General features: G+C 48.5%; 1 protein-coding gene across 1 annotated transcript in view; it reads left to right on the forward strand.

Moving 5' to 3' along the window:
* The first annotated feature begins 9,510 nt into the window (after positions 1-9,510).
* The window catches only part of CTNNBIP1 (catenin beta interacting protein 1), a 49,947-nt gene continuing 40,867 nt past the window's right edge, over positions 9,511-18,590 (forward strand). The window contains exon 1 of the mRNA XM_084786766.1: positions 9,511-9,689. The gene's annotated coding sequence lies outside the window, so the exon portion shown is untranslated. The remainder of the gene's footprint in view (positions 9,690-18,590) is intronic.

An 18,590-nucleotide genomic window follows, 5' to 3' on the forward strand; every position in this document is an offset into this window, starting at 1 on the left:
AGGCTACACAGAGAAACCTTGTCTTGGGGGGAAAAAATAAAAAGGAAAAAGATGGCCTGTGTTGGGCCTAATGTTCATTGCTTAGATAGTTAATAATCATTGCTGCCTGTCGTACAGCCTGTGGGAGAAGAGTGAATATTCTCAGATACCAGCGCATTTGCACGATGACTGTCCCTTCTGCATAGGCTTCTGTGTGAGGTTTTCATTAGCAGGCATCAGGGCATAGATGTGTCACCCTCAGCCTTTTGTGTTTATTAACTTAAAAAAAAAAAAGAATCCTCTCTGCTTAACCAGCTGGGCGGCCAGTGCTGGGGATGGGAGGTCATTCTCACAAGAATTATTATGAAGAAACAAAGCGGTTGGGCCGTGAAAAACAAGATTACGAAGTTCGTTTAGATTGAGCAATCTCTGCTGGACAGAACGAAGCCTGGCTGTCGCAGTGTGCGAGTGAGATAGCAAATCTCAGAGCATCCACAGCCAGAGCGGGGGGGGGGTGACACAGGAAGGTGTGGTCTTGGGGAGGTTTGATAATTTCTACCATCTTGTGAGGGGGACAGGCAGAACTAAAGTACAGATCATAGCATCAGGCTCTAGAGCTTACCTTCACACTGCTGAGCAGTCTGTCCCTCACCATGGCCAGGAAGGAAGCTGCTTGTCAGTCATGGTCTTGGCCTCTCTGGAGAACCTGATGGTCCTGCAGCCTCTGCAGGGATGGAATTCTGTAAGCTGGGTTCTAGGAGGGTAATGGCAGCTGCTTTAGCATGCACAGGGGCTATTTGCTTCTAGGGATTGTCTTTTTTCTCACTCCTTAATTGGACAGCAAGCAGCGGTCAAAAAGCAATACACAGACTAGTTAAAAGGCAGCAGGCTGAGTGCCTGGATCCAAGGAGAGAGCTCCGTTGCTCTGTCTTTACCAAGTGATTCGATGTCTGAAGCTGCGCCTGCAGTCTGATGCAATACACTCTCACAAACATGTAGGTCCACAAACTACTCGCCCCAGGAAAGAGGCAGTGGTTTCTGTATGCTGATCCCAAGCACAGGTATCAGGGCTTTGTGATACGATGGCGGCCTACTCTTCAAATGCTGGGGAGACCAGGCTGGCAGCCAGCCAGATGTTCACAGCTGTACCTACCCTGCTCAGGACACGAAATATGTATATTCATGGATCTACAAAATGCTTTCATCATTATGTTTAATAATTCCTTATTATCTCCAAAGGAAACATGACTGCCAGTCTTTGTCCCCTATGCATTCAGCCTCCAAATGTGTGCTCTCTGAAAAGCTAGAGCCATACCAAATACAAGCAGATCACAGGCATAGAGACCAGAACAAAAGGTGCTTATTTCACTTTAAAAACAAACAAACAAACAAACAAACAAGGGGCTGGAGAGATGGCTCAGCAGTTAAGAGCACTGAGTTCAATTCCTAGCTACCACACGGTGGCTTACAACCATCTATAATGTGACCTGATGCATACTGTATACATAATAAATAAATCTTTAAAAAAACAAAAAACAAAAACAAGCCGGTGTGGTGGCACACTCCTTTAATCCCAGTACCCGGGAGGCAGAGACAGGCAGATTGCTGTGAGTTTGAGGCCAGCCTGGTCTACAAAGTGAGTGCAGGATAGCCAGGCCTACACAGTGAAACCCTGTCTCCAAAAACCAAAAAACATCATCACCCCCCTCTGTGTGTATGTATGTGTGTGTGTGTGTGTGTGTGTGTGCAGTTGATCCCCTCCTGTTAATGGGTTGAGGACATCAAACTCAGGCCACCAGGCTTGTGTGGCAAGTGCTTTTACCCACATCAATGGTCCTTTGTCAGTGTTTTGAAACAGAGTCTCACTCTCATAGCCCAGGCTAGTCTGCAGCTCAATATGTAACTATGAAGTCTAGTCTTGCCTCAAATGCATTACAGTTCAGACCGTGTCAGCCTCCTGAAATTATAGGTGTGAGCCATTATGCTTGGCTTTGTTTACTATATTATTTGTTAGTTAATAGTTGTTACATTAAAAAATTTTTAAAAAAGATTTTTCGAGGCAGGGATCTTTGTGTAACAGTCCTTGATCCTGGACTCCCTTTTGTAGATCAGGCTGGCCTTGAACTCACAGTGATCAGCCTGCTTCTGCCTCCCGAGTGCGGGATTAAAGGTGTGACACCCAGTACATTAAAATTTTTTGTTTGCTTTTCAAGACAGGGTTTCTTTTTCTTTCTTTCTGCCCTCCCCGTTCAGGATTTCTCTGTGTAGCCTTGGCTGTCCTGGACTTATTTTGTAAACCAGACTGGCCTTGAACTCAAAGATCTCCCTGCTTCTGTCTCAGAGTTCTGGGAATATAGGCTTGTGCCATGCCTTGGTCAGGGTTTCTTTGTGTAGCCTTGGCTGTCCTGGAACTAGCTCTGTAGAACAAGCTAGTTACAAACTCACAGAGATCTTGGACAAATGGATTGAACTAGAAATAATCATCATGAGTGAGTTCACCCAGAAGCAAAAAGAGTCAAATGGTATATACTCACTTATATCGAGACACTAGTCCAAGGGGTACCTCCCCATGAAAAACTTTACCTACCAGGAAAGTGGGTCAGAGGGGAGGACATCCTATTGAGACTTTAGGTGAGAGAAGCCTGGGAGAATGAGGAAATAGAAGGATCCAGAGGGTCCTGGAAAACTACAGGCGGGTCTGGGCCCTGGGGTCCTCCTCAAACTATGGCACCAGCCAAGGAAAATATAGGCAGTAAACTTCGAACCCCTACCCAGTCTAGCCGATGGACAGGACATTCTCCACCATTAAGTGGAGAAGGAGATCTTTCACACAAACTCTGGTGCCCCATATTGGACCATGTCCCTTGGATGGGGAGGCCCGGTGGCACTCAGAGGAAGGATAATAGGTCACCAAGAAGAGACTCGATACCCTATGAGCATATACAGGGGGGAGGAAGTTCCCCTTAGTCACAGATATAGGGGAAGGGAGTAGGGGGGGGAGCGGGAGGGAGGGAGGAATGGGAGGATACAAGGGATGGGCTAACAATTGAGATGTAATATGAATAAATTACTTAAAAAAAAACCAAACTCACAGAGATCTGCCTGCTTCTGCTGGAATTACAGGCATGCACCATCACTACCTGGTACATTTACATTTTTTGAAAATTGGATTGCCGGGTGTGGTGGCGCACGCCTTTAATCCCAGCACTCGGGAGGCAGAGGCAGGTGGATCTCTGTAAATTTGAGGCCAGCCTAGTCTACAAAGTGAGTCCAGGACAGCCAAGGCTACACAAAGAAACCCTGTCTCAAAAAAAACAAAACAAAACAAAACAAAAAAAGAAAGAAAGAAAGAAAATTTGATTAGCCCCTCCTTTTGTAGTGCTCAGGTCAAATTTAGTTCCTTGTGCATGCTAGGCAGGTATGTCATCATGGAGGTGTAACTTCAGCCTATGTATTTGGTACTTTCTTGCTGCTGTGATAAAATATCTGACAAAAAAAAAACTTAAGGAAGGGCTTGTTTTAATGTACAGTCTGACGGTCCATCATGGTGGGGAGGCCTGGCTGTGGGAGCGGGAGACGGCTGTGTGTCACATCACATCCACAGTCAGGAAGTCAAGACCGATGGATGCTGGTGCTCAGCTCGCTTTCTTACGAGTCCGGGATTGCAGACCATGGGATGGTGCTGCCCACATCTAACTCACCTAATCTAGTTAATATTTTGTAGACACGCCCACAGGTGTGTCTCTGGGTGGTTTTAGAACCTGTCACATTGGCAGTATTAACCATCCCAGTCAGATTCTACCATCTTTGTTCTGGTTCTGAGTTTGCTTTGAGCTATGTAACTGTGGTGCCCGTCCTGCGCGGAGCTGTGTTCTTCCTGCTTTTTCTTGCTAGCTGCCTAACTCTAGATTCTAACACCTCCCTCCCTTCTTCCCTTCTCTCTCTCCCTCGCTCCCATGCCCTTCCCTCTCTCCTTTCTTTCTTTTTTTTTGGGGGGGGGTGGTTTTTTCAAGGCAGGGTTTCTCTGTGTCACACTGGCTGTCCTAGATTCTCTTTAGACCAGGCTGGCCTCAAACTCACAGCGATCCACCTGCCTCTGCCTCCCTAGTGCTGCGATTAAAGGTGTTGTACCGCCATGCTGGGCTCTCCTTTCTCTTCTTTCTTTCTTCCTCCCGTCCCCTGTCCCTCTTTCTGTGAGACTTTGTAGTCCTGGCTGGCCTGTAACTTGCTTTGTAGACCAAGGTGTCCTTAAATTCACAGAGAAAGGTGGTTTCCACCATTTCCTTCTAAACTTTATTTTTGCTTGTGTGTGTGTGTGTGTGTGTGTGTGTGTGTGTGTGTGTTGGTGCATGGGGGAGAGGGGAGTATGCGTGCCATACAGCCTGAGTGTACAAGTCAGAAGCAAACTTTGTAGACTCTGTTCTTTCCTTCTCCTTCTGTGTGAGTTCTGGGCGGGGAGAGGTGTGGAACACAGGCTATTTGGCTTGTACCCAAGAACCTTTACCCACTGCGCCATCTTGTCAACCCTTCTGTCCATTTTTAATTCAAAAAGTTTAAAGGAAAGACTCAAATTGGCCCTGTTTTGGGATCTGAGGGGACCACATGCACATGGTGATCAGACATACATTCAGGTAAACACTCATATACATAAAACAAAATAATTGAATCTTTAAAAAATACATATGGCAAATTTGGGGAAAGTGAGGAAAAGTAGCCATTCTTTCACACTAATGCGTCTTAATTTTCTGCCCCCTCCCACTTGTCTTTAAAACAACACAGTCCATACTCTGACATCGTGCATAGCCAGCAACACAGTTTTTATTGATCTGTTTAAACGTTCATATTTACATGAAAAACAATATGAAGTGAGTTTTTGCATCACTGTGTTTATTGGGAAATTTGAAGGACTCGTTAGTAAGCTATATTGGCAAATATTTGTTAAACTTTTGCTCCAGGTACAGTAGCTTCCTGGATACCGCTGAAGATAGTCATGAATAAGGCATTTTCCTGGCCTTTTGAGGATTTATAATCTCATGACTTCTGTGTCACTCAATCACAACTAAGGTACAGTTTGTGGAATCAAGAGTAAAGAGTAATCTGGGCATTTCAAAATACACGCACAGTGTTTACTATGAGTCTGGGAGTTGATAGTTGAATCCGCAGCACCCACATAAAAGCTTATAATTCAAAGAGCTGAGTAGGCAGGGCCCTGGGGCTTGCCAGTCTAGACTTAATTAAAAAAAATTTTTTAAACAAGTTTGTATGGAAATACTCTGCATGGATGGATAGTGTGGCTTTCAGAAGCCATAGGTCTTTAACAGGAATCCCAGTGTCAGGCAGGTATGGGGTCTCTATGAGCAGTTGGCCAGGGAGCCACAGAGTCTCCAAAACAATGGAGGTGCCATTGCAGTGTACGGCTCCTGATCATCCAGCCACTGCACTGCTGAAAACACCACACCCTTGGGATGCAGCACCCAGGCAGATCAACCTGGAAACAAGCTAGCAGCTTCCTTCCTTCTGGCCAGTGAAGTATCCCAGAATGCTTGCTATACAGGCTGTTGGATAAGAAAAAACTCACCAAGAGGCTGGAGAAATGGTTCCGTGGTTACAAGCACTGGCTGCTCTTCAAGAAGATCAATTCCCAGCACCCACATGCTAGCTCACAACTGTCTGTAACTCCAGTTCCAGGGGATCCAACATCCTCATCCAGACACCCATGAAGGCAAAACACCAATGCACAGGAAATAAAATTAATCATTAAAACATTAAAAAAAATAAAACTCATTAAGTGTTTCTCAGCTGCAAGAGCAATGAAAGAAACTAAATCAAAAAATAAAGATTTAAAAGAAAAAAGCCCAGTGTGGTGTTGCATACATGTAATCCCAGCACTCAGGGAGGCAGAGGCAGGCAGATTTTTATGAGTTCAAGGCCAGGCTTGTCTACAAAGTGAGTCCAGGACAGCCAAGGCTACACAGAGAAACCCTGTCTCAAAAATCAAACAAAAAACAAACAAACAAAATAAACAAACAAACACACACACACATAAAATTGTTGTGTAGCAGGTTCCTTCAGGATAAAAACCTGTCTTTGAAAGAAGCTCCTTAAGACACAGGATGTTAGGGCCTGACGTGCACACCTGTAATCCCAGCATTTGGGACGCAGTGGCAGGCAGATCTCTGAGTTCAAGGCCAGCCACATCTACAAAGTGAGTCCAGTAGTATAAGAGAAACCCTATCTTGAAAAACCAAAAAAGAAAAAAGAAGCCAGGCATGGTGACACATGCCTTTAATCCCAGCACCCGGGAAGCAGAGGCAGGCGGATCACTGTGAGTTAGAGGCCAGCCTGGTCAACAAAGTGAGTCCAGGACAGCCAAGGCTACACAGAGAGACCCTGTCTCGAAAAACCAAGAAAGAAAGAAAGAAAAAAGGATATTAAAGGGAAATTAAAGCAACTGGATGGGTTTTTGTTTGCAACTGGATTTTTATTTATTTATTTAGGTTTTTCAAGACAGGGTTTCTCTGCCTTGCCTGTCTTGGACTCGCATTGTACACCAGTCTGGCCTTGAACTCACAGAGACCCACCTGCCTCTGCCTCCCAAGTGCTGTGATTAAAGGCATGCACCACCACAGCCTGTCAACAACTGGATATTTTTTTGGGGGGGAGGTTTCGAGACAGGGTCTCTTTGTTAGCCATGGCTGTCCTGGACTCGCTTTGTAGACCAGGCTGGCCTCGAACTCGCAGCAATCCACCTGCCTCTGCCTCCCGGGTGCTGGGATTAAAGGCGTGCGCCACCACACCCAGCTTTTCAACAACTGGATTTTTTTTTTTTTTTTTTTTTTTTTTTTTTGGTTTTTCGAGACAGGGTTTCTCTGTGTAGCCTTGGCCATCCTGGACTCACTTTGTAGACCAGGCTGGCCTCGAACTCACAGCGATCCGCCTGCCTCTGCCTCCCGAGTGCTGGGATTAAAGGCGTGCGCCACCACCGCCCGGCTTAACAACTGGATTTTTAAAACTTTATTTATTATGTATGCAGTACTCTGCCTCCATGTCAGCTGCCGGCCAGAAGAGGGCATTAGATCACATTGTAGATGGTTATGAGTCACCATGTGGTTGCTGGGAATTGAACTGAGGACCTCTGGAAGAGCAGCCAGTGTTCTTAACCTCTGAGCCATCTCTCCAGCCCTACAACTGATGTTTTAAGGATAGTGGAAACCTATCTTCCTAAAGCTAAACTCATTAAGCTCAGGAGGTTAACAATTCAATGATTTAAGAGGAAGTTCCTGAAATTGACCAGATTCACTACCTTTCCGCAGTAAGGCCCCCTGAGCTGCCTAGAAGAGGCATGGACCAACTGAACTGTGGGGAAAGAACATTCTCCAACCTGGTAACTGCCTGTAGACTGTGTAGTGCATGTCAGGTTTTTAGCTTTTGTGAGCTGTCACTCATGTGAGGTGGGCTTTGGATAACACAACTGTCCTTGATTAATTTCTGTTACTGTAACTTCACCCATACTCCTATAAGTAACCCCAATAAAATCCATTGGTTTACCAAGTTGGCTTTTGGTAGATTTTTAGTCTGTGGTTGGCTCTCTGTCTGAGATAGATGTTTGTTCAGGTCTCCCCAGAAATAGTGTCATACAACAATAATATACAAAAATTTACTGTATTTTTAAGGTTTTGATTTTTTTTTCATCTTTTAAATTTTTATTTTTAAGTGTAGAATGCTTTGCAAATTTTTGTTCTTGTGGAGGGGTCATGCTAATCTCTGTATCATTTTAATTTTAGTACATGTACGTGCTGCCAGAACAAGCACCATTTTGGGCTTTTTAATTGACTTATTCAATTAATTTATATGTGTGTATGCTTGCTGTATATATACCGTGTTTAGGTGCTCATGGGTACTAGAAGAGAGTGTTGAGTGCCCTAGAACTGGACTTTTAGTCACTTGTGGGCTCCCTGATGTGGGTGCTTGGCATCAAACCCAGGTCCTCTGATAGAGCAGCTAGTGCTCTTAGCCGCTGACCCATCTTTTTGTTTGTTTGTTTGTTTTTGTTTTTCGAGACAGAGTTTCTCTGTGTAGCCTTGGCTGTCCTGGATTCGCTTTGTAGACCAGGCTGGCCTCGAACTCACAGTGCACCACCAAACCCGGCTTGACCCATCTTTTTTATACCTAATTTTTTGTTTGTTTGTTCGTTTTGTTTTTTGAGACAGGTTTCTCTGTGTAGCCTTGGCTGTCCTGGACTTGCTTAGTAGACCAGGCTGGCCTCGAACTCACAGAGATCTGTCTGCCTCTGCCTCCTGAGTGCTGGGATTAAAGGGGTGCACCATTGTGCCCTGCTCCCATACTCAATTTTAATTTTTTAAATTGTATTTATATGTGTCTATCTGAGTGTGTTTTGTGCATGTGAGTGCAGTGCTCACAGAGGGCAGAAGAGGCCACTGGACCCCTGGAGCTGGAGTTAGGGTGGTTTGTGGGCCATTTGACATGGATACTAGGAACCAAACTTGGGCCCTCTACAAGAGCAATAGTTAATCTTAACCACTGCGCCATCTCTGCAGCCCCCAAGTTTATTGAGGGGGGAATTATGGAAAAGTGCGGAATAAAGAGCAGAAGACACCGAACACTGAAAGGTGGGGAAGCAGTAAGGAGGGCTGCCGAACTGAGAGCCACTAACCCTGAGTTGGAGACTAGGGCCTGCAGAGATCAATGACTCAGCAATTAAGAGCGCTTGCTGCTTCTGTAGAGGACCAGAGTTCAGTTCCTAGGCCCACTCGGCTGCTTACAACCTGTAACTCCTTTCAAGGGATCCAATATCAAGGCATCAGACATAGACGCGGTACACATACGTATAAAAGATGCAGGCACACACACATAAATATTTAAAAAAAAAAATGGAAGTGAGACCACACTTCAACATTCATGTCCCTTTAAAAGGATGTCAGATACAAAAAGCAATTTGTATTTTGCCGGAGACTCACAATTTTCCCTTCCACCCTTTCCAGATACAACAAGAGTGCTTATAGAACATTTTAATCACAGAGGTCCTGGGCACTCACGGTTTCACTAGGCCCCAAATTCAAGAGTGGGTTCCAAGGTACCATGCCCCTAAATAGTGTGCAGCCTCTTTCATTTCAGATTCTTTCCCGGGCTCTGGGTTATCTGGCTTGAGTGAAGTGCCCTATTGACTCCTCACTGCTGCAAAGCCTGCTCCTTCCTTGTGCTCTTAGTATATAGACTCAAGCCACTACCCGCCCACCGCAAGACCCCGCCCCCGAGCCGCCGGTTCCCGCCCTCAACCCGAGATGCCCAGTGAGTTGTCTTTCTCAGTGTGAGGCTCAGGGCTCCGCCCTCCAGCAAAGCGTCCCCGCCCCCAAAGCAGCGTTAACCAATGCCCGGCCCTCTCCCGCCCAAGGGGCCCACCCCTTCAGGCCCCGCCCCCTCCAGGGTGCCTCCTCCTGGGGCGTGGCCGGCGCCGCGCCTCCGCCGCGCGCACGGGGCCCAATACCGCCCTCTCCGCCGGTCCCTCCTCCGCCGGCCTGGCGCCTCCCTCCCTCCCCGCCGCGGTGACTCACGGAGAGGCGGAGGCTGAGGCGGCCGCTCCTGCTGCTGCTGCCGCCGCCGCGGCTGCTGCTCCCGGCTGAGCGCGCTCCGGAACAGGCCGCCGCGCTCCGGACCCGCAGCCCCCGGCGCCGCGCGTTCGGGCGGCCCAGGTAAGCGCGAGGCCCGGCCACGACCGCAGCACGGGGCCGGCGCGGCGCCGGGACGCGGGGGAGCCACCGGCCCTTTGTCTCCCGGGGAGGGGCGGCGGAAGGCACCTTCGACCCCGACGGGACCCACCGGGCCGGCCCCACTAGCGCAGCGCCCTGGGCCTGAACCCGTCGTCCCCCACCACACCCGGTGCTGCTACCTCTCGCCGCAGACCACCCCGCTGCCTTCCTCCCTTTCTCTTGGGTGGGGGGTCTCCTCCACAGGTGTCCCAGTTGCTCACCCCTCTGGGCCGTCGTGCTTGTCATCGCCTGTCCATCCTCTTGGTCCCCTTGCCCTGTCTCCTCTTCATCTCACCTGCACCCCTTTCCCAGCATCCTGACTCTCCATGTTTCCCCTACTAGATGCTGCCAAGGTCTGTCTGGCTGCCCAGCCGCCCTTCCTCCCTCTCTAGTGTGAATGCACTGTCCGCTCCCCAAATTCCACCTCTCCCTGGTGTTTTTGGAAGGTACATATGAGAGACACATGTGACACCCTCCCAGGGGACTTGTAAACGTGAACCAGCAAATTGACCGCTTGGACCTCCAAACTGCACTTACCCGTTTTATGCCACCCCTGTATCAATGCTGCACTTCCCTTTCCTTGAGGCAGGCGCTCTGGACACCCTACCTGCAGCCCTTGCTTGCTCCTGTATATAGAATTTGTCTGAGCAGTAACTCGGTCGGGTTAGCTCAGGGGAAGGCCAAGGGGGATCATGTTGAGCACAAATCAAGAGTTTTATGAATAATGAGATCTGTGGCTTGCAGCACTTTCTGTCTGAGGATCTAACTATGTCCTAGCTATTATTTTGTCACCTGTCACTTATCTTAAGGAAGTGTGCCTAGATAAGTGCTGGGTAAATTGAGGCACAGAGTATGTTGGTATGGGATCTGGAGGCAAGCCAGTTTTTCTTGAGGTTTACTTCTCAAGTGCCTTGGCTTCTGGCTCCCTGCTACACCCACTGGGCTCTTGTTCCTGGCTAGAAACCCCGTGATAACTGATCTCTTCTGCCATTAAAGTGTCCAGAGATGCCAACACTTCCTTGGATTCAAAGCAGGACTTTGAATCACAAATAAAGGTGCCAGCTGTTACGTGCCAGTGTGTCACTCATGGCTTCCTGGTAGAGTCAGTGTGGCCCATGCAGACAGAAACCACTTCTATGAGATGGGGATTCGTTCATGCATTTCATGCTGGGGGGTCGGGGCTGGAGTGTGTGTTAGACAGTCTTTGCCTTCTGGGAGGTAACAATCCAAGAAGGAAAGAGAACAGATAATAAAGGAAGAGATAAATAAGTGGGTAGAAATCATTAATGCTGCAACGGGGCCAGAAGACTGAGAAGGATAGCCTGGATGTGGTGGCACGGCGTTTGGGAGGTGGACGCAAGACGCTAAGAGTTGAAGGTCAGCATGGGCTACATGTGGCCCTCTCAAAGAAAGGGGGGAAAGGAAGGAAGAATCTGTGTGTTCAAAGAATATGTTTTGAGTCGGGCAGTGGTGGCGCACGCCTTTAATCCCAGCATTTGGGAGGCAGAGGCAGGGGGATCTCTGTGAGTTCAAGGACAGCCTGGTCTACAGAGTGAGTTCCAGGACAGCTAGAGCTGTTACACAGAGAAAACCTGTCTCGAAAAACCAAAACAAAACAATAAACAACAAAAACATCATCCAAAAGAGTTAGAAGCCATTAGAGAGAAATAAGCAGAAAGGTATTACGATATGGTGTTTTAAAAGATTGCTCTGGCAGCCGTAGGAGACAGGCGTGTGGAGGTGGAAGCAAAGGTTGACTGTTGAAATTGCCCAGCTAGAGATGGTGCTGGTTTTGGATCTGGGTGATGGTGGTAGGACGAGGGAACGGGATGCAGGTAGCTGGAAGCAAAACTCTGAGGAACAGCAGCTGACAGCTCCACGTGGAGCAGAGGACTTCTCCATCTGACTTTGCTCACGTTGAGCTCAGCAGACACTGTTCAGGATCTGCTGTGAGTCAGGCGCTGTCTTAGACTCAGATGCGGATGTGATAAGACCCGCCTTTGAGTTTGTAGTCTGGTGGACCTCATGGCTTAACTCTGAGCTGTTGTATTAACATGTTCCGTAGTACAACAGTGCAATCACAGACTAGGCCACCCCCTCTGATGGAGGAGGCCTGGTAAGTTTGTAAGTCAGAGGCGGAGGAGAGAGAACACACTGGGCTCCGTTCCCACATCCAGGTGCACATTTAAATGGTAGCGCTCTCCCTCTATTGTGAGTTGCTGTACAAAGAAGCCGAAGGGGCTAAGACTGTAGTTCGGTTAAAGTGTGAGGCTCTGGGTTTGGTGCTGAGTACCTACAGAATTAAGAAATTGGGATGGGGGCTGGAGAGATGGCTCAGAGGTTAAAGAGCACTGAGTGCTCTTTCATAGGTCCTGAGTTCAATTCCCAGCAACCACACAGTGGCTCACAATAATCTATAATGTGATCTGATGCCCTCCTCTGGCCTGTAAGTGTACATGCAGGCAGAACACTGTATACATAATAAACAAATCTTAGAAGAAGAGGAGGAGGAGGAAGAGGAGGAGGAGGAGGAGGAAAAAGAAGAAGAAGAAATTGGGATGGGGCTGGAGAGATGGCTCAGAGGTTAAAGAGCACTGACTGCTCTTCCAGAGGTCCTGAGTTCAATTCCCAGCAACCTCATGATGGGTCACAACAATCTATAATGTGATCTGATGCCCTCTTCTGGCCTGTAAGTGTACAAGCAGGCAGAGTACAGTATACTTAATAATAAATAAATCTTTAAAAAGAAAGAAAGATAGAAACTGGGGTCGATATGCTCATACCTTTAATCCCAGCATTTGGGAGGCAGAGACAGGCAGATTTCTGCGAGTTCAGGCCAGCCTGGTCTACATAGCAAGTTCAGACCAGCCTAGAGCTACATAGAGAGACTTTGTTATAAAAATAAACAAGTTTTAAAAATTAAAATTAAAAAGAGAGGAAGGGAGAAAGAGAAGAAAAAGAAGGAAGTCAGAATGCTTTCCTTACAGACTATAGAACACCTGAGTGGCCATTAACTTGAGCTATAAAATAGAATTAAACTTGATCTCTGCTGCTCTAATTCTGTGCTCTCAGAGAGGCCTTTGGAGGTCACATATGTGGGCAGTAGGGACTTAGGGCTGGCGAGCTCCTTTGAAGTCTCATAGCAGGCTGTTCCTTTCCTTTAGTGCCTGTCACGTTCTCCGTTTCAGCTCTGTGTCTGTGTGAGTCTCTGGGCTGACTGAGGCAGGGTCTCCACTGAAATCTTTGTGTTTCACAGTGTGTGAGGTCAGTGACCTGCACAAAGGGTAAAGGTTGACTGGCTGCCAGTCCTACCCCTGCCCCTTTTCATCAGTCTGTGCTGTCTTAGAGAGCACCTTCCTTCAAGTGATCTGCTGAAAACGCAGCAGGCTGCCGTTGACTCTGCTCACAGGACAGGGCCGCTCTTCCTAGATGGGGCTGTTCCCTGTCCAGCCCGGCCCCCAGAGAACAGCTGCCGAGGGTGCTGACCACAGAGTTATTTAACACTCAGCAAATATGAAGTGTAGCTGTTAATTAGAGCACGGACTTTATACCGAGGCTCTGGGCTTGGATCTTGGTTCTGCCATCACAGGCTGTGTGAGCTGCAGAAAGTCATTAACCTGTCCACGTCTAAGCTCTGCCATCTGTACAACCGTGACACTTCCTCACAGAGCTGTTGAGTGGATTTAGCTAAGTAATACCTGTTCAGTGTTCGAGGTGGCGCCTTGTGCTTAGTATGTGCTTTGTTGGACTGCTAGCTGTTATTTTACTTTTTAAAAGCTTAGGTCTGGGAAATGGCTCAGTGGGCAAAGTGTTTGCCAGGCAAGAGTAAGGACTGGAGTTCAGATCCCTACATAAATGCTAAAGGGGCTTGCTGGCCCGCTAGTAACTCCAGGCTCAGAAGACAGAGACAGGCGAACCCTAGAGTAAGCTGGCTAGCAAGAGCCAAAGGAGGCTCTGGGCTCTATTGAGAGACCCTGCCTCAGTGAAAGAGCAGTCAAAGATAATCCCAGACATTAACTTTGGGCTGCCAGATGCATGTGTTGTAACCCTCTACACATACAAAACATACACAGATATGTACACCACATACATGACAGTGGAGGGAGGGATGGAGGGAAGGGGGAGGTGACCCTGTGAGCCAAAGGGGCAGCTTCATAGGCCGCAAAGTAATGGGGGCTGGAGGGTGGTGAGCAGAGTCAGGGCTGGATCTGTGTCCCTGGTAGGGAGTTGCATCAAGAAATTGCTGCATGAGGCCTTTTCCTGGAGCCTTCAGGAGATGTTTGAATGCACCTCAGGAGTAGGACCTTAAGAAGAGCAGTTGGGCCGAGTGGGAGCTTCTCATTCTGGTGGGGTGTGTGTGTGTGTGTGTGTGGTCTTTGCAGGCCTGCGGGGGCTGATTGGCTAGCACTCGGGTAACGTAGGAGTCCCTGGGTAGGCTGGCCAAGACCTACAGGTTCAACCGAGCTTTCTTTTCCCCTGGTGTCTATAAATCAGCAAACATTGCCTAGTGCTAAGGCACGAGGTGCGCATGGCCAACCCCTTAGCTCTCCCTGCAATGGGGTGTCGCATGGACTCTGTTTCAAGCTATATAAATTAGTCCTTCCCCCCCCTTCCCTCTGTCCCTCTTCCTCCTCCTTGTCGTTGTTATTGTTGCTGTTGGTGTTGCTGTTATTACTGTTACTATTATTTTGCAGTACTAGTCTGGCCCAGGGCCTTGCGCACAGTAGGCAGGTGCTCCAGCCTTGAGCTTCACTCCCAGCCCTGAGCCACTGATAGATCGTGGTTGACTAGGTAGCTGTCCTGATTCCTCTCCTCCTCCAGACTCCTGCCAGGTAGCAGCAGGCCAGCTGCGGAGTCAGGCACACTGTCTCCTGCGCACCCGCTGCCTGGTCCCCTGATAAGAACACAGTGATGTCTAGAAAGCACAGGTCTTCTTTGCTCTGGATGGAGCAGAACTGGAAACTTAGCAATGCAGTTAGAGAAAAGTGGGCAGACACACAGCTCACTGGGAACCAGAGTTGCCTTTGGCCCGATGCAGTAGCCAGCTCCTGTCCTCCTTCAGGCAGTGCCAGTGCCCATTATCGTGCATGGTGCCCCTTGCCCACCAACCTTGAGATCAAATTGGTCTCTTTTTTACAGGTCACACTCAGGGTCCTCAGGCATTCCATTGACAGAATCTGAAGCATCTGTTAGTCCCTTCTCATCTGTTCTCATAAGAACTAAGCACAGGACAGGAGAGATGGCTCAGAGGCTGAGAGCACTGGCTGTTCTTCCAGAGGTCCTGAGTTCAATTCTCAGCAGTCACATGGTGGCTCATCTATAATGAGATCTGGTGCCTTCTTCTGGCCTTTAGGCATACACCCTGGTGGAAGAAAACTGTATCCATAATAAATAAATAAATTAAAAAAAAAAAAAGAACTAAGCACAGAGCGTGTGTAGCCTCTAGCTCATGTAGCAGGGTTGCTTATTATGAGAAGGATGTATGCTCATGTAGAAGATGAGCAAATGAGCAGCCATGACATTCTGTGTCCATTGTCTCCTTTGGACTTCATCGGAGTTCTGGAGCTACATGAAGTTATTACTACATATGTAGCTGGAAAATGAGGTCTAGAAAGGTTAAAGGACTTGTTTGAGGTTCAGCCTGTCAGGGACAAAGAACTGGCTCCCTGGCTGTGGCAAAGGTTTGAATCCTAGGTCCTTTCCCCGTCTCTTCTGATCTTGAGAGAGCTAATTAACCTTCCTCACTTTCTCCAATGGTAAATGGAATAATGATGCTTGGGCTTGAACTAGGTTTATGAGAGAGGACTGGGCACCACCTACTGACCAGTTATTAAAGGCCTGCTATGTTCTGGTCCTCCACAGGGAGGTCAGCATCCCTAGAGAGAAGGCTACCTTGTGGTCAGTATAACTGGACTAAAACATTATCCTCCTCCTGAAGTTTCTGATGGACTGAGGGGTCATGAATGAGTTGACTTTTTTGTTTTGTTTTGTTTTTTTGAGACAGGGTTTCTCTTCTGTAGCCCTGACTGTCCTAGACTCGCTCTGTAGACCAGGCTGGCCTTGAACTCAGAAATCCTCCTGCCTCTGCCTCCCAAGTGCTGGGATTCAAGGAATGCACCACCACTGACGGACGAGTCTTTTTACATAGTTGAATCTTGTGTGAGCCTCTGTAAGCATGTGTGTAAGCTGTATGTTATACATGATGGCCCGTGTGAGCCTCTGTAAGCATGTGTGTAAGCTGTATGTCATACATGATGGCCCGTGTGAGCCTCTGTAAGCAGGTGTGTAAGCTGTATGTCACACGTGATGGCCCGTGTGAGCCTCTGTAAGCAGGTGTGTAAGCTGTATGTCATACATGATGGCCTGTGTGAGCCTCTGTAAGCAGGTGTGTAAGCTGTATGTCATACATGATGACCTGTGTGAGCCTCTGTAAGCAGGTGTGTAAGCTGTATGTCATACATGGTGGCCCGTGTGAGCCTCTGTAAGCAGGTGTGTAAGCTGTATGTCACACGTGATGGCCCGTGTGAGCCTCTGTAAGCAGGTGTGTAAGCTGTATGTCATACATGATGGCCCGTGTGAGCCTCTGTAAGCAGGTGTGTAAGCTGTATGTCATACATGGTGGCCCGTGTGAGCCTCTGTAAGCAGGTGTGTAAGCTGTATGTCATACATGATGACCTGTGTGAGCCTCTGTAAGCAGGTGTGTAAGCTGTATGTCATACATGGTGGCCCGTGTGAGCCTCTGTAAGCAGGTGTGTAAGCTGTATGTCACACATGATGGCCTGTGTGAGCCTCTGTAAGCTGTCTTTAAGTAACAGTTACTGTGCCTTGAGTCTCTAGGATTCTGTTCCTAGCAGCCAGGTTCCTCTCCTGCCAGCTTCAGAAACACCCACAGTGGTGGGTGGGCTTTGGGGGCCCCCTGCTGTGCCCACAGAGTTCCCCAAGAAGCTTGTGCATGTGGAACCTCCCCGTATCTTTATTACAGTATGTTGCAGGTCAATATGTGTAGAATGGTATGGGGGCATAATTTGGAATTTACAGCTGATTTCTCCCCCAAATCTGCCCAGCACCAGGCCTGTCCATCTCCTCAGAGACCAAGGTCAGGGAGGCCCAACAGTCTAAGTGAAAGCACACAGCGTTCCTTCCTCTTCCTGCTTGCCAGGGTCAGGAGAGTAAAGGGCTAGCAGAGGCTACTGCCCACATACGGAGGGAGAGGAAGATGGAAGAGTTGTGGCAAAGCTGTCTCGGTCACTGTGTGGTGTCCCTTGGCTAATAGACTGCCCCTCTAGGCTGTGCTGGGGACAGACTCTGTCTGATTAGGAGGTGGGCCCAGCAAGGACACTAGGTCACTCAGTGCACCTGTACTTCAAGTGAGTTTGGAGCCTGTGGTGATGCTGTGGCAGCAGGAAGAATGTGACCCATTTCTGCCTCCTCTCCTCTGTGGGGAGCTGGGCAGGAGGCTTTGAGACAGGCTCCAATTAAGCTTTTCTCAGGCCTGCATGTCACCTAAGTGTCCAACCACACATTTCCTGCCACTGGAATCCTGTGGTCCTTGTCCCTGAACTGAACGAGTAAACGAGCTTACCGCCTGTTACTCTGCAACCTTGGACTCTGCCAGCGGGCTTTCCTGTGGAGATCAGGGTCCCTCATGGATCAAACACCTCTCTGTGTTTGGATCAAACACCTCAAACTGTGTGCTCCCACCCTGTTCTTCCTGCCAGATCGTGAGGCCAGCAGTGGACCTGTTTCCAAGGCGATGGGTTAGCCCTGCCCATACCTAGGTCTCATAGCTGCTGCCCTAAGCAGTCCAGCTTCCCAGAGACCCTTCCCGTCCACCTCCCCAGCTCCACTCCCCCTGCAGGGCTGCGAAACAAGACCCGCTTCTGGTTTATACTAGATGACAATTTTTTCTTTCCTCTCTTTCTTTCTTTCTTTCTTTCTTTCTTTCTTTTTTTTGTGAATGAGTTAATAGGATTGTAGGGCGTGGGTGTCCCCAGACTTTCAAAGTCCTAGTTGATTTCAGCTAGGCTGGCCTCAAACTCACCGTGATCCACCTGCCTCTGCCTCCCAGAGTGCTGGGACTACAGGTGTGCGCCACCACGCCTGGCCTTTCCTCTCTTTCTTTCTTTCTTTCTTTCTCTCTCTCTCTCTCTCTCTCTCTCTCTCTCTCTTTTTTTTGAGACAGGGTTTCTCTGTGTACCCTTGGCTGTCCTAGACTTGCTTTGTAGAGCAGGCTGGCCTCAAACTCACAGCAATCCACCTGCCTCTGCCTCCTGAGTGCTGGAATTAAAGGTGCCACCACTCCTGGCCACATGATAAATATTTCAATGCCCTTTGACTTGTTACATGTCCCAGGTGTGTGTGTGTAGCTGATGTAAACACATGGACGTGTGACTACTGCAGGGACAATTGGGGGATTTACAGCTGGATACAGTCTAGTAAGTCTGTCCCCTGATTGATGTCACAAAACATGGGAACTGCAGAGGTCAGCAGCTGTGGCAAGGCTGTGTGAACCCTTCCCTGTTTGCTTTTCTGGACGTCTAGCCCGCGGAAGAGGGGCTCCTCATCGCATCTGTCAGTGTGGATGAGAGTGCTTGCAGCCTTAGGACCATGGCCTTCCTCTGGCCAGTCACTGAGATTGTAGGAAGATGGGGTGCTGGTGATTTTTAGGAGGGCATTGCTGGGCTTTTGGGCAAGCAGCGCCCCTCCCCCCATTCTGCTTCCTTCTCAAGTAGCCTGCCTGCTGGAGCTTATGACAGAACTCAGTGGGGTGCAGACAGCTAATGCCTGAGCCTGGATCTCTCCCTCCTGGCCACTGCCACCTGAGAGAGCCCTCAGGCTGTCTAC

The sequence above is a fragment of the Acomys minous genome (genome assembly GCF_964271855.1).
Source record: "Acomys minous genome assembly, chromosome: 6".
Taxonomy (NCBI): Eukaryota; Metazoa; Chordata; class Mammalia; order Rodentia; family Muridae; genus Acomys; species Acomys minous.